At 43.6% G+C, this 16869-nt stretch overlaps 1 protein-coding gene across 1 annotated transcript in view; it reads right to left on the minus strand.

Moving 5' to 3' along the window:
• LOC124616289 (neural-cadherin-like) overlaps positions 1-16869 on the minus strand; it is a 966400-nt gene that overhangs the window by 721578 nt on the left and 227953 nt on the right. The window lies entirely within an intron of this gene.

Genomic DNA, 16869 nt, shown 5'->3' on the forward strand with positions numbered 1-16869 from the left:
TCTCTACTACCACATCTCAACAAGAACTCTCCACCACGACCTCCCGACAAGCACTCTTCACTACCACATCTCAGCAAGCACTGACTCCCACGAGTTCTCAACAAGCACTGACTACTACGAGTTCTCCCCAAGCACTGCCAGTGGAGGCAGCTGAATAATACTCTTTGGCGCAATCTCTGGCGCAGTGGCTCAGTGTAGCCACCTTTCAAAGTCCCCTGCAGAAATAATGACCCATGCTACCTTTACAGACGTCCATAGTTGCGAAAGTGTTGGCGGTGCCGGATTCTATGTACGAACTGACCTATTGAATATGTCCCATTATCTGAAGGGTTTTTCACAAGTACCTCTGGAGCTTCGGAGGGTGACTGGATGGAAGCTTTCGTGAAAACTACACGAAACGCAGAAAATAGGCCTGTGTCAGTGGATAGAAAATCTCTCGAGATTTTTAGCTCAAATTACACGAGCTCGGTATGGGCGCTGTTTGTCATTCGGCGAACTTCAGTACGTGCGTGCAGTTGACAGAAATCGCTGCTGCTGCTTCACCGAAAGGCGCTACGACAGCCGCCAGCTGTGGAAATCTGTTCACTGGTTTGCCTACCTGCAAAGCGCGAACTAACTTGACGCGACAACACTGACGTTAGAATGCAATGTTGGAACGGGTGATCTGTCTCCGTGTTCCGACTCGCCTGTCCCCATCGTGGTGCGCTTGCATCTACGCCACGGCGTGTATGACGAACTGGAACTTGGAGATACGCTCTATCCCGTGAAATGTGTCATTTTTGCCTATAGGCTAGCGAGATGTATGAACCACTTAGTATTTCCCGGGTGTGCCATTAGACAGCCAACGTATGCTGTGTCTTACGTAATTAGACAAGTATTGTTAGCTGCATTTGCAACGCGTAAAAGTGCCAAAATATTGGTTTCCTAGTAAAATTAACGTTTCTGTAGTAAGATTGTATTTCAGTCTTTTTTATTATATAGCACATTTGATATACAAATAGACTTTTTTATTTAAATCACCTTTTTTAATAAAAACATTTATTTTGTTCTGCGGCCCAGACAACCAGACACTTCTGTTACCAAGTGGACTTGTAAGTCGCAGAATATCTTTTCTTCCTGTGTGTCGTTTTGGTTAGAAATCTTTGTTCCGACATTTACACACAACAAAATGTTCAAATTAGGGTTTTATGCAGTGTTATTTATTTCAAAACGACAGTAAGCTTTTCATATCAATTTTGGTTTAAGTGGCCCAAACTATCCGCAGTACCACTACTTATAAATAAACTTGTACGGGACAGAGATAAGGCACATCAAGAACATATGGCGTATGTTACTGTCGAATTACATTGAGACTGGTGTTTTGAAATAAACATAGGAGTTTTTAATGAAACATATGGTGCGTCTCGATAACTTGTACTGTAAAGTGACGAACGTGAATATTAATAAACACTACTGTGACTGACTATGAAAACACACTAAACGTTATTCGGTTGAAAAAGATGTTGAACACAAATGCTTCAAACGTTATTCCACCGTCATACATTTGAGTCTCAAAAAAAGTTTCAAATCAGCACTTTATTTAGTACTACTGTCCATTTTCAATTTACAGCCCATTATCGAGTGTAAAAATAGGTGTGGAGACATCTTTCTAACATGTATTATTTATTACTAGGCATGTGCAGTGAAGCACCTATTTTTTTTTTTTAAAAAAAAAAAAAGCTGCCTGGTGGAAATTATGTCTTTCTTTCTTTCTTTGAATTCATCGAGGCTGTGGTAGGCATAATGAGGAAATCAACCGACATTTGAAATAGCTAATTTCTGTTCATCCTAGGAAGACTGATCTAGCACATTGAGGTAACAAAGGTGATGAGATACCAGCTAATATCAAGTCGGACCTCCTTATTCCAGGCGTAATGCAGAAACTCGACATGACATGGGCTCATCAAGTCATTAGAAGTCCCCTGCAGAAATATTGAGCTATACTGGCTCTATAGTCGTCCGTAATTGCTACAATGTTTCCAGCGCAGGATTTCGTGCACGAACTCACCTCCAGATTATGTCCCATAAATGTTCGATCGGATTTCCGTCGGGCGATCTGGGTGGCCAAATCATTCGCTTCAGTTGTTTAGAATTTTCTTCAAAGCAATCGCGAACAATAAGGCCCATTGACAAGGCGCACTGCAATGCCTAAAAATACCATCGTTGTTTGGGAACATTAAGTCCATGAATGGCTGCAAATGGTCTCCAAATAGTTGAACGTAATCATTTCCAGTCAGTTACCCAGTTCATTCCATGTAAACACAGCGCACACAATTGTAGAGCCCCACCAGCTTGCACAGGACCTCTTTGACAACTTTGGTACATGGCTTGAGGAGTCTCTGCAACAGTCGAACCCTACCATCTGCTCTTACCAACTGAATTCGGGACTCATCTGACGAGGGTAGGGTTTTCCACTCGTCTAGGGTCCAACCGATATGGTCAGGAGCCCAGGAGATACGCTGCAGGTGATGTCGTGCTGTTAGCAAAAGCACAAGCGTCGATCGTCAGCTTCCACAGCCCGTTAACGCCAAATTTCGCCGCCGTGTCCTAACAGACACGTTCGTCGTCCGTCCCACGGTTATTTTATGCAGTGTTGCTTCTCTCTTTGCACTGGCAACTCTAAGCAAAAGTTGTTGTTCTTGGTCGTTAAGTGAAGGCCGTGGGTCACTCCGTTGTTCGTGGTAAGAGGTAATGCCTGAAACTTGGTATTCTCAACACACACACTGCGGATCTCGTAATATTGAATTCCACGACGATTTCCGAACTGGAATGTCCCATGCGTCTAGCACCAATTACCATTCCGCGCTCAGAACTGTTAATCCCAGTTGCACAGCCATAATCACGTCCGAAAACTTCTCAGATATCTCACCTGAATACAATCGCCGTATGAAAATTTGCATGTCACTATCCCATGACCTTTGTCACCTGATACATGAAGATGGTATCTGTTCTTTCGGACATCATTGGTGATCTTGCAGCTCTTGAAGAATGAAATTACAATGAAATCCAGACCATTAGCTGCTTACCAGCCAATGATCTTGAGTGCGGATGCACACACATTGCTCAAACTCTTACGGGAATCGGTAGGTTGACTGTCGCGAGTAATGAGTATAGTGGGCAGGGGCACTACAAATGTAGTGTGTGGACAGTAAGTTAGAAATGTGGGTCTGGTTCAAATGGCTCTAAGTACTATGGGACTTAACATCTGAGGTCATCAGTCCCCTAGAACTTAGAACTACTTAAAGCTAACCAACCTAAGGACATCACACACATCCATGCCCGAGGCAGGATTCGAACCTGCGACCGTAGCAGCAGCGTGGTTCCGGGCTGAAGCGCCTAGAACCGCTAGGGCACCGCGGCCGGCAAATGTGGGTCTCACGGGGAGCGTGCCAGAGATAAAATCCCTGCAATCACACTGTGTCCGCCCCCGGTAGCTGAACGGTCAGCGCGACAGAATATCAATCCTAAGGGACCGGTTCGATTCCCGGTTGGGTTGGAGATTTTCTCCGCTCAGGGACTGGGTGTTGTGTTGTCCTAATCATCATCATCATTTCATCTCCATCGACGCGCAAATCGCCGAAGTGGCGTCAAATCGAAGGACTTGCACCCGGAGATCCGTCTACCCGACGGGAGGCCCTAGTCACGCGACATTTACGCTTAGTGGCACTGTACTCTGTGTCCTCGGTGGCTCAGTTGGAGCCATGTAAGCAGTAGATCCCGGTCGGGGCACACATTTTCAACGGTCCCCGTTGATTGTTTATCAACGCCTGTAAGCAGGAAATGGTCTGGGTTTCATTGTAATTTCATTTGTCACCTCAGTTTTTTATCAACGTTCTGAAAAAAAAGAAAACATGTAACAATTTAAAGTTGAATTTATAAACTCAAAACCGGCGACGATGGTTTTCTTTTAATAAATCAGTGCAACCCAAACTGTGGCAAGTTGCTGCTGCACGCAAAAACATTTTTCATGACACGACAATCACTGTTCACCAACAATGTCATCGTTTTACAAAAGGAATCACGCTGTTTATATCACTGTGAGTTGTGTGGTAGGCAAGCAACGTATTTTCTGGTTCCACATCTTTTCTGCATTAGGGGTATTCCGCCACGGAACTCGTACCGGCTCTCCTCCATTCATCACTTCTGGCCCTGCGAGCGTGGGCTCGTTTATTTTGCAGATAGCACGGGCCAGGGCAGCGGCGGCGCGGCGGCAGTGTGTTCGACATCCGAGCGGTGCCGTTGCGCCTCCATTACCAGTACAAGAGGCTGGCAGTCGAACGCTACAGCCCTGAAGGTACGCCACCAACAGCGCCTCTTTCTTACCATATACACTCCTCATCATCAGTTCCAGCAGCAGCGTTTCTCAGTCCATTCCGCCCAAATGTAGTCTTACACGAGCACCATCTAGTCCGTTTCGGCCAACCTTGGCCGATGTTTGTTTATTTTCCTCCAGTCTCTGATTTCGCGGATGCTTGATCTTTACAACCACCACGGTGTGTTTCTTCCCGTTGTCTGAGGGAACCTTTGGGATCTACACAGTCCAAATGAATTAGACGAACATGTGTATCAATATCCGGTATGTTAAATCTACTTCGACACAGGCGATACCTGTAGTCGTGTTGCACAGCTTTAGATCTTCGCCTTCAGTGCATGCAACAACTAAAGTCGTTCACCATCTGTCGGCTGTGCTATGCCTTACAGGTGTTCCCTCAGAAAGAAGTGAGTACCGGTGTCTCGGTGTTCCCTAGTGAGCAACACGGACGACGACGACAATCGTCATTTGTGGACGTCGTATCCAACCAAGCACGTACAATGCGAAATCTTAATGCAGTGCATGTGGCAGTCCGGAGCTCGTGGTCGTGCGGTAGCGTTCTCGCTTCCAGCGCCCGGGTTCCCGGGTTCGATTCCCGGCGGGGTCAGGGATTTTCTCTGCCTCGTGATGACTGGGTGTTGTGTGATGTCCTTAGGTTAGTTAGGTTTAAGTAGTTCTAAGTTCTAGGGGGCTGATGACCTCAGATGTTAAGTCCCATAGTGCTCAGAGCCATTTGAACCACTTTTTGTCACGTAGGCCTCAGACGGTGATTAAAGCTCCCGGAGGGCTTATACCTTATTGAAAATCTCGAAGCCCAATGAAAAGTATCCAAGACGACGTGTCGAATGATTGTTTCCATGTTGTTTTCGACATCTGTCGGACACTTCAGTGTTATGTAAGTGAACGAGAATGCAATGATGTTTTGTTATGTATGTAATTTGTAAAAGATAAATGTAGATTATAGTAACACACACCGTACTCAATTAATGCTTAGTGGAGTATGGCAGACGCACAAAGTTATGTTCTCCTAGTTCATTTGAGCAGCGTCACCGCAATCGCTTTGCTTAGATAATTTGTTCTAATCTAGAAGACCGTCATTCCGGACTTTATCAACTTTCTTCCGTGGTAACGACGAAAAGGAGGAATCTCGATTCTGTTGTTTGGGAGTATCTGTCATTTGGTCCAGTAACTACGCTGCTTCCAGTCCATATGACGATATATACTGATCTTCGAAACGTGTGCTAAGTTCCTTCCTGAAGTACGCGAAGGTTAAACATGGGTGTGTCTACTGTAATCTTTCCTCCCTGTGACGAGTGCTGCCTGATACACATGTGCACTTTGTATTATCCTGCCGGTGGCTACTGCAAGCGCATACCGTGGGTGTCCTATTCCTTACTAGTATAGAACAACAAATGTCGATCATCGGATTCTGAATTGCGAAAATCTGTTTAGAAGTTGTTGCCATGCCTCCATGACCAGCTGAAATATGGACATTTTACAATCTTGGCAACTTCAATTACTATCCGTATTCAATTTCCCAACACACTGCTTGGCAAAGACATGAGCATCTATCCGAGGTCGATAACACGCCTGTGCCATGGTGCTCATCTCCTGGGTAGCCATATCTAACAGTGCTGGTGTAATTTTTACCAACCGTATTATGGGGACGAAAGATGATGCTGCAAAGTTCCTGATCACCAGGCATTGCGCCAGTGTCCGGGATTAAATTCCAAACCTCTCTGTAGCGTCTCTTGTAATGAAGGCATAAGACACTTACTAGTGATCCGTTCATTGGATGGTAACGTTAAGCTCGGCGGACGCGTTACTGTTATTCGAGAGTAGTGGGCTGTTTTGCCGACAAGAGGTTCCAACCTTGACCTTCTCACGTCATCAAACAACACAAATAAGTTACCACGCTACACGCACATTTATTACAGTTAAGGAAACTTAATGCCAGACGACTACTTCTTTTTCCGGGGAACTACGCCTTGATGCCATTAGATTAAGTCGATTAACTCAGCTTTGTTCTCCCACTGTTCCACCAGCAAATGCTCTCATATCATAAAATATACAGCTTCCTGATATGTGCACTTGACGGAAGTGGACTGCACAGTGCAGGCTCGTATGTGTTAAGTCCGTCTAGTAATTGTACAGTAACAACATTGTCGAGTACCGTATCAACCATCCATTGTTTCTTGAATTTTTCCCAAACTCATGGTGTGACAAAAGAGTCCGTAATACCTGCCCACTTCAAGTTCAGCATTAACTATTATTATTTTCAAGCGAAAATGATTCAAAATAATGTTTACGCTCTTCAGCTGCTCATTTTACAAGTAACCACTTAAAAGGAAGCTCTAGGTGCCTACATTCTCTCTTTTCTCCTCGTTTGTCTCTTCGCTATTCTCCACATTCTGGTTTCTTCCACAGTAGTGGAATTATTAAACTATGATAATTTATATTCCGAAGTAAATGATTCCAATCTCAATATTTTTCATTTCAGTTGTTGTTGTTGTGGTCTTCAGCTCTCCATGCTACTCTATCCTGTGCAAGCTTCTTCATCTCCCAGTACTTACTGCAACCTACATCCTTCTGAATCTGCTTAGTGTATTCATCTCTTGGTCTCCCTCTAGGATTTTTACCCTCCACGCTGCCCTCCAATACTAAATTGATGATCCCTTGATGCCTCAGAATATGTCCTACCAACCGACCCCTTCTTCTAGTCAAATTGTATCACACATATCTCTTCTCCCCAATTCTATTGAATACCTCCTCATTAGTTATGTGATCCACCCATCTAATCTTCAGCATTCTTCTGTAGCACCACATTTCGAAAGCTTCTATTCTCTTCTTGTCTAAACTATTTATCGTCCACGTTTCACTTCTATACATGGCAACACTCCATACAAATACTTTCAGAAATGACTTCCTTACACTTAAATCTATACTCGATTTTAACAAATTTCTCTTCTTCAGAAACGCTTTCTTTGCCATTGTCAGTCTACATTTTATATCCTCGACCATCAGCAGTTATTTTGCTCCCCAAATAGCAAAAATCATTTACTACTTTAAGCGTCTCATTTCTTAATCTAATTCCCTCAGCATCGCCCGATTTAATTCGACTACATTCCATTATCCTCGTTTTGCTTTTGTTGATGTTCATCTTATATCCTTCTTTCAAGACACTGTCTATTCCGTTCACCAGCTCTTCCAGGTCCTTTGCTGTCTCTGACAGAATTATAATGTCATCGGCGAACCTCAAAGTTTTTATTTCTTCTCCATGGATTTTAATTCCTACTCCAATTTTTTTCTTTTGTTTCCTTTACTGCTTGTTCAATATACAGATTGAATAACATCGGGGAGAGGCTGCAACCCTGTCTCACTCCCTTCCCAACCACTGCTTCCCTTTCATGCCCCTCGACTCTTATAACTGCCATCTGATTTCTGTACAAATTGTAAATAGCCTGTCGCTACTTGAACCTAACTAACCTAAGGACATCACTCACATCCTTTCCCGAGGCAGAATTCGAGCCTGCGACCGTAGCAGTCGCGCAGTTTCGGACTGAAGCGCCTAGAACCGCTCGGCCACCGCGGCCGGCATGTTACACACTTCTAGGGGTTGTAGAGGGGACTTAGCATATCAAGTTTTAGATAGGAACCCAAGTCCGGAAACGTTGTCCAACGACGCTACAGAGCGTCAAAATTACAGGCACTGGCGCTGTAAATTTATGTATATATACTGCGATTCCGTGACGGGAGGATATATGAGCATTTGTTCTTCTCTGCTAGTGTGAAACACATCTGATCTACTCAACAAGTCCAGATTGCCCTCAAGGTACGCATTTTAGATCCCATGCTTACTCGACTTTTTGATTGCTTTGGTCCGTACCACCACCTCTTGAAAGTTGCCTACCCTACAATATTAGCAACAACAATACCGGCACATGTATCCCACTGTCAGGGGTATCAGAACGGTTTTCGCTCGTCACTTTCGACTCGCTCGTTTTCGGTACAGAGCCTCTTATTGCAAGTTAGTAACATAATTACGCAATCACATTGATATACATACATTTAAGGTCGCCGGCGAATATAACTTTGAACTCTGAACTTCGTTGGATGACGTTTCTGGACATGGATTCCTGTGTGAAACTTGATCTATTGAGTCCTACACCCTATAGAAGTGTATCGTGAAACATCCTGTGTGGACACAGACTGCACATTACTAGCGTACAAATTCATTTTATGCTTCTAAGACAAGGAAACTCAGACTCATGAAGCGTTCAGCAAGGAACAAAGCCAGTTGCACGCGATATCGCAGGTAAACCTCACTTCAGTGGAGACAGTAATCTGAGAAGAAATTGACAACGGGGGTTATTGCAGCTTAGTGAACGCCAAAGTTCCACCGTTGATAAATCCAAGAGAAACTCTGCACCGCATTTAAATAACTTTTTCTTCAAACTTCGAAATAAAGCGCATAAATTGCCGCAGAGACTTGGCGAGAACGCCTACTCCAGGACCGGACGATAAAGCTCTCACATTTCGGAAGGCAGGGAAGAGACGCCCGGACGCCGGAGAAACTTACGACTTCCTGTAATACCCGCGGCGCGGCCCACGAGGCACAATATTAACTCCATAAATCCCGTATCTCACTTTCCGTACGGATACGCCAGGACCGTTCCTCTAACTGTCGATTACGCTGGATACTTCTTTTAAATTTAAATATGCTGAGTCCCTCCATGACCGTCAGGCTATTGGAGAAACTTTAGCAATAAAACTTTTAACGACTCTCCAGGTGGAAAGTGCAGCGTTCGGTTTCCACTCTGACATGCGTCACGAGATTCTGGGGTATCTGTGCTGATATCTGCTGTTCCGGAGAGAAGGGCATTCCATGGAATCTCTGCTACAGTGAATGCTATTTTCCGGTGTGATTTTAATCAAAAGAATTCGAGGATGATTGTAACATTCCTGTTTGGCTCGTTATACTAAGGAATTTCATATTTTTTAAAAAATATATGCGGTATTTGCGTCAAGTTGTAACACTACTACAGCAGACAGCAGAATGAATGTTCGAAATATCGTCTACCACAACATGTAGGCGAGGACACACAATGATGCTACGTGTGATTTACATATGAAAGTCCAGTGCATCTGCCCCCAATTCTCGTAACTGACTTGCCTCGCGTCTTGTAGACGTCGTCCCAATTGGTTTATTCTCCATCGGTCGTGAGCTCTAACGCTTGTGCAATAAACAGTGCATAACAATGTACCAAATGAGTTGATTCAAATGCTTAAGCATAATGAGAATCGTGATATTTTAAGATGAGAACTAATTTTGTTTTATTTGTCCAGTCGCAAAATTAGTAAAACGATTTCTAGAGGCAGTCTACCGTTAATACTCATTACAATACAATTAAAAGAAAACAGCCCTCGGTCACTAATTTTTAATGAATTAATGGGGTTTCGACGCTGCTAGGAGTGTCTTCCTCTGAATTTAAACCAAAGAATGGTCTATAACATGGTCACAGAATTATGATTAAAAACGTATGATACAAATTATAACTACGGAATTATCGTGAAAGACTGGCAGTACTTATATGTCATTTATAAAATACTGAATATGCCAAAAGGGCATTAGTCAGACGCAAGTAACGAGCAGCCCTTAGTGATCGCCATCAGTTTCTTTTTTTATCTTAAATTTCTTTGTGACTAATGCCCTTTTGGCATATTCATTATTTTATAAATGACACATAAGTACTGCCAGTCTTTCACGATAATTCCGTACTTATAATTTGTATCATACGTTTTTAGTCATAATTCTGTGACCATGTTATTGTTCATTCTTTGGTTTAAATTCTGTGGAAGACACTCCTAGCAGTGTCGAAACCCGGTTAATTCGTTAAAAATTAGTGACCGAGGGCTGTTTTCTTTTAATTGTAACTATTCACGGTCTCTGTACGTGCAGCCATGTACAAATTTTTACTCATTACAATATTCTTGGTCATCAATCATTAGTTCCCGAGCACCACACGATCTTAGAATCCACATGAGATTGCACAAATACAGGCTGCTTGAAATATACCATTTCAAACTTCAAGGAGTTGTTGGGATGGGGGCTCAAATGGCTCTGAATACTATGGGACTCAACTTCTGAGGTCATTAGTCCCCTAGAACTTAGAACTAGTTAAACCTAACTAACCTAAGGACATCACAAACATCCATGCCCGAGGCAGGATTCGAATCTGCGACCGTAGCGGTCACGCGGTTCCAGACTGTAGCGCCTAGAACCGCACGGCCACTCCGGCCGGCGGAGTTTCCAAAATGAAATTCTCACTCGGCAGTGGCGTGTGCGCTGATATGGAACTACTGCTGGAGGTTAATACTATTCGACGCAAGGGCGTCCTCATCTACGCCCCTTTTATGTGAGCCGCCTGTTTATGGTGCTTGTGGTCAACGAAGCACCAGTTGCACGTCGCATCAGTGATGACGAATCTGGGGCGCTGAGTGCCTCTCTGATGACTGCTCGGTCCCCTCGTTCTGTCGACTCTAGAGGTCGTTCGCTTCCTTCTTGACGCTGTGCTCGACCATGGTTCCATATTGTCGGGGAATAAAGAGTCTTACGCCATCTGTTGGTGTTGTGTTAAGATTGTAGGTTGTGCAGCCCTCTGCAACGGATAAAAAACTTTTTCAGTGTAAATGAACGTTGTGAAAATAAATGTGTACGAGCAGAGGTTTCACTGTGTCGATTCCTTGATGTCACTAGTGTGTAGCAACACCCAAATCCTGCCAACATCATCGGACAATGGCACCGTTCCTATTCAAATGTCGAGCGATTCGCCGATTACTCTAACCAACTTCTTTGCGCCCAACTCCACACAGTTTCTCAAACGCTGAGCTCTGCGTATATTTTAAGCGTAAGCTTCCTCGGCCATTGTCACCGTCAATAAAGTTGTTCTGAATCTATAACCGCACACTGAACGTGTAAAACTTGAGATGTTTCGGCCGCTATCGAAAGTGGCCTTCATCATAGTGTATCTCTATTCTTTTTTTTTTTTTTTTTTGCAAAAAACATAAATTACACCGTGAGGAAGGCCTTGTGCGATAATGGCCGAAACGTCGTAAGTTTTAAACATTGAGATTACGGTCATAGACCGAGAAGAATTTTGTTGAATGTAAATGTCGTGTGACTGCGGCCTCCTGTCGGATAGACCGTTCACTAGGTGCAAGACTTCCGATTTGACGCCACTTCGGCGACCTGCGCGTCGATGGGGATGAAATGATGATGATTAGGACAACACAACACCCAGTCCCTGAGCGGAGAAAATCTCCGACCCAGCCGGGAATCGAAACCGGGCCCTGAGGATTGACATTCTGTCGCGCTGACCACTCAGCTACCGGGGGCGGACAAGAATTTTGTTGACCTGTGTATATTGTTCACACGCCTGTGGGATGCATAATTACAGTGCATCCGAGTACCCGGAATTAAATATACAAAGACTTTATGTCCTGGTATCGACAGGTCCCCTGTTTACTAACCTAGCCAGCCGCGCGGTGAAATTGCGCTGCAGCGTCACACATTCATCCATTGGCCACCATAGTTTACAATTTGGCGTTTTCCGTCGATAAATGTATGAATATCAATTTACGACCAATTTGCTAAACTCCTTCGTGGTGCGTCGTTATCTTTTTTCCCTCAAGCGTAACTTCATGGACCTGTATTGGTTTATGGCCGACTATATTCGTAACGCAGGGAAAAAAGCTACGTTAAAAATGTGGATGAGATAACGGACTACTCCATTTTATCTACATGTATTAACATCAAGCTTTTTCTTGGGTAACGGGTCAACAATAGCTACCTTTTCCCGTAGCTTCCTGAAGACTACTTTTTTTAAAATATTTATTTCTGTATCAGTTACCTTTAAAGCTTTAGCTATTTTTCTCCTTTTCACCGTTCGATCGTCGTCGTATCGCATCTTGAAAAGCAGTCACAATTTCGATTGGATAGTAGTTCAAAATGGTTCAAATGGCTCTGAGCACTATGGGACTTAACTACTGAGGTCATCAGTCCCCTAGAACTTAGAACTACTTAAACCTAACTAACCTAAGGACATCACACACATCCATGCCCGAGGCAGGATTCGAACCTGCGACCGTAGCTGTCACGCGGTTCCAAACTGACGCGCTTAGAACCGCACGCCCACACCGGCCGGCGGATAGTAGTAATGTTAGAATTAGCCACCATTTGTGGGAGTCGGGTCACTATTTTTGCTCGTAGTTTTCGCGACGCGGGCACCATGAGTGATTTATACGAGTGAGGTAGCTTTACCGGACGTACTGCATACGTGTACAAAATTTCCAAGTACACCTTAAGGCCGAGATTACTTTTAGTTGGCTGTGAATCTTCTGTGTTGTACAGTCGTGGTCCGTGAAATTTTTCGTTTGTCATATTTCCCCGGACATCGTGAGAGATGGTCCCGGTTCCGCTGAGACACCAAGACCCAGCTTAACCAGGAGCACTAATGAAGATGCCCAACGTACATCTTGATGAAACGGCTGGAGGAATTAAGTCTGACGGATCACGACCATATAACGCGGAAGATTCACGAGCAACTAGGGCAGCAACGGTGTTTTAGGCTGAAATTATTTTTCTTGAAAAGTTTATCTGTGGATTGGTTCACTTTCAAGTCTCGGCAGGACGTTGATCAAGCTGTGACATGGAGAAAAAAAATGAGGAATGGTAGGTAATTGAAGCCGAAAAAAAGAATTTCCAGGAAAGAAATCTCAAATTTCTCTTTGTTTCGGTTCAATTATCCAACACTGCCCCGGTCCTAAAAATCACATACAGAAAGTAAAGTTATCAATTTGGTAGATTTCCTTCCACACACATCTTATTAAGTAGATGATAATGCGATGTATGTAGCTCGCGTTAACGGGGGACGTTCATAAAAAGAACGTACTATTTGAAAGATGCACCAAACCCACAATTTAGAAAGATACGGCAATGAAATTTTGTATCATTCTTTACGTGATATCAACACGTTTGCTGGGACCGATGACCTATGCAGTTCGGTCCCTTTAATCTTCAAACCAACCAACACATTTACTGGTAAGTTTCTTGGATTATATGTATTTCACTTTTTTTAAGGAACTTAATTTTATTCTCAAAAAGTGATATGTGTTCCTTTATCTGGGAAACTATGCAAAAGATTTCTAAAAGAAATTTTCTGTTTAATCTCTCTGCATATTGTAAGCTTTTCTGGCGAAGTCTTTTAAATATATCGAAGAGGAGAATTTTAATGACTTTATAATTATAATTCTGTAGGTATAATATAAAACTGATGCAAACTTCAATCACTTTATCCATGTCTCAGTTTATACTCAGAGTTTCAAAATTTAATCTTGAGACTACTTTTATTGGGTATATATAATAATTGCACAAAATTTCATAATTCTCGCCTTCACATATTCTGAGAAACAGGTACACTAACTTTAAAAAACAAAATTTTCAGTAAATGCTATTTAAAGTTCAGTCTAACGTTTTTTTTCTCATGTCATCTCTTCAGAAGACCCCATATTTGTTCTCAGGGGCCAGCCGCGGTGGTCTCGCGGTTCTAGGCGCGCAGTCCGGAACCGCGCAACTGCTACGGTCGCAGGTTCGAATCCTGCCTCGGGCATGGATGTGTGTGATGTCCTTAGGTTAGTTAGGTTTAAGTAGTTCTAAGTTCTAGGGGACTGATGACCACAGCTGTTAAGTCCCATAGTGCTCAGAGCCATTTGAGCCATTTTTTGTTCTCAGGGTCCTCTACCCCTACAAACTCCTCTTCTGGTTTCTTGTTTTCCGCCTTCTTTCGTTTACCAGGTCTTCAAATGACTTTTCAACTGAAGAGAGTCACTGTAAATCTATTTCTCATTGCTGGTTTCTTGCTGTTTCACATGTCTTGCATTCACTAACGTCTGAAAACGTGTTTATCTAGTTTTCTATACATTTTTTGTGACCGTGGCATTGCTGAAGGATGAAAGAATCGAATACTTGCGTAATTCTCCGTCAGTAGCACAAAGCAAAAGAAGAATTGCTTCTTCATAAACAAAGCAGTAGGTTTGTTACTGTTCCTACGATACGGAAGGGTAGCACCCGTTTCACACTACTTACTGCAAATGTGACGTCATTTTGACGTCACGCTCAGTATCGAGAATCGCATGATCGGCTACCGACTTTCGTCAGCGTTCGATACGGGCCTCTCACAAGACTTCATGCACATCTATAGGAGACTCAGAAAGACAGGTAACTTTTGGAATGATTTATTATAATTATTACTGTAATTAAATGTCTGGAATGATTTATCGACGGTTAGTGGCATTATATAAGAGTTTTCTCTCAGGAGTGAGTTGTTATCGTCAATAATTTACAAATTAAGCATGAAAAACGATTTTATTATAATTTGCAGTATGCCGTTTCAAGGTAACGGAGCATTGAAAATTTATCACGCACACGTTACCATTATCATTAAGTGTCAATTAATAACGCTTCAACGTCATAAGCCTTCGAGAGAGCCTATGTTGGCGAGGAAAGGAAACAAGTATCACAAGATGACATTTTACACACACAGAGATTGATGAAATAAATAGAAAGGTGTATTCCCACAATCATCGGTACTTAAGACTCAAGTATGATACGTTGCATTGCACAAAAATGCATAAAATGATCATTTTGTTGTTCATATGTTAGTGTCGTGTACTTGTGTAACGTTGTTCTGTTAAATAAAGTATTGGAAAAGAAAGTGTAGTGAATAACGTCGTGGTTTCTAGTGTCGTGACGTATGGGCTAGCATCTCGCTAAACGCAATTTGTTTTTTGTGACGTCAAAATAACGTAACCTCTGCAGGAAGTGTTGTGAAGGGAGTGTTTCTCGGTACGGAACAGAGTCATATGTGATCTATAAAATCAAAAAGACTATATCACAGCTTTCTAGATGCATCCTATGCAAGATTAGTTGAAACTAATCCACGGAATCGTTGTTCACCGAGCTAGCATTGAAGTGTTGTTCCAAGAAGTGGGCTTGACTGGAAGGTCGCATCACACAATTATTTTTCAGGCACTTCGGATGCGAATTCATCATTGCAACTTTGAGAACTTTACTGTGCCATCCGAACAAGACACAGTCAGGGCAAAAGCACCCCAGGCGCAAAGATGCGAGCTGGTGCCAGTGCCATAGAGACTGGCCACTTGCGCGAGTTTCACCAGCGCTGAGGATGAAGATACCTACTCTGCCTCGGCCAGTTGCCGGCAGAATATAATCCGCCAATTACCGGACGACAACGGACGGAAGAAAGAAGAGCAGCTCTTGCCCACTTGGTTATATACACTACTGGCTATTAAAATTGCTACAGCAAGAAGAAATGCAGATGATAAACGGGTATTCGTTGGACAAATATATTGTACTAGAAGTGACATGTGATTACATTTTCACGCAATTTGGGTGCATAGATCCTAAGAAATCAGTACCCACAACAACCACCTCTGGCCGTAATAACAGCCTTGATGCGCCTGGGCATTGAGTCAAACAGAGCTTGGATGGCGTGGACAGGTACAGCTGCCCATGCAGCTTCAACACGATACCACAGTTCCTCAAGAGTAGTGACTGGCGTATTGTGACAAGCCAGTTGCTAGGCCAGCATTGAGCAGACGTTTTCAATTGGTGAGAGATCTGGAGAATGTGCTGGCCAGAGCAGCAGTCGAACATTTTCTGTAACCAGAAAGGCCCGTACAGGACCTGCAACATGCGGCCGTGCGTTATACTGCTGAAATGTAGGGTTTCGCAGGGATCGAATGCAGGGTAGGGCCACGGGTCGTAACACATCTGAAATGTAATGTCCACTTTTCAAAGTGCCGTCAATGCGGACAAGAGGTGACCGAGACGTGTAACCAATGGCACCCATACCATCACGCCGGGTGATACACCAGTATGGCGATGACGAATACACGATTCCAATGTGCGTTCACCGCGATGTCATCAAAGACGGATGCGACCATCATGATGCTGTAAACAGAACCTGGATTCATCCGAAAAAAATGACGTTTTGCCATTCGCGCACCCAGGTTCGTCGTTGAGTACATCATCGCAGGCGCTCCTGTCTGTGATGCAGAGTCAAGGCTAACCGCAGCCATGTCTCCGAGCTGATAGTCCATACTGCTGCAAACGTCGTCAAAAACTGCTCGTGCAGATGGTGTTATCTTGCAAACGTCCCCATCTTTTGAATCAGGGATCGAGACGTGGCTGTACGATCCGTTACAGCTATGCGGATAAGATACGTGTCATCTCGACTGCTAGTGATACGAGGCCGGTGGGATCCAGCATGGCGATCCGTATTACCCTCCTGAACCCACCGATTCCATATTCTGCTAACAGTCATTGGACCTCGACCATCGCGAGCAGCAATGTCAAGATAAACCACAGTCGCGATAGGCTACAATCCGACCTTTATCGAAGTCGGAATGTGATGGTACGCATTTCTCCTCCTTACACG

Source organism: Schistocerca americana, chromosome 5 (genome assembly GCF_021461395.2).
Source record: "Schistocerca americana isolate TAMUIC-IGC-003095 chromosome 5, iqSchAmer2.1, whole genome shotgun sequence".
In the NCBI taxonomy this organism is placed as follows: domain Eukaryota; kingdom Metazoa; phylum Arthropoda; class Insecta; order Orthoptera; family Acrididae; genus Schistocerca; species Schistocerca americana.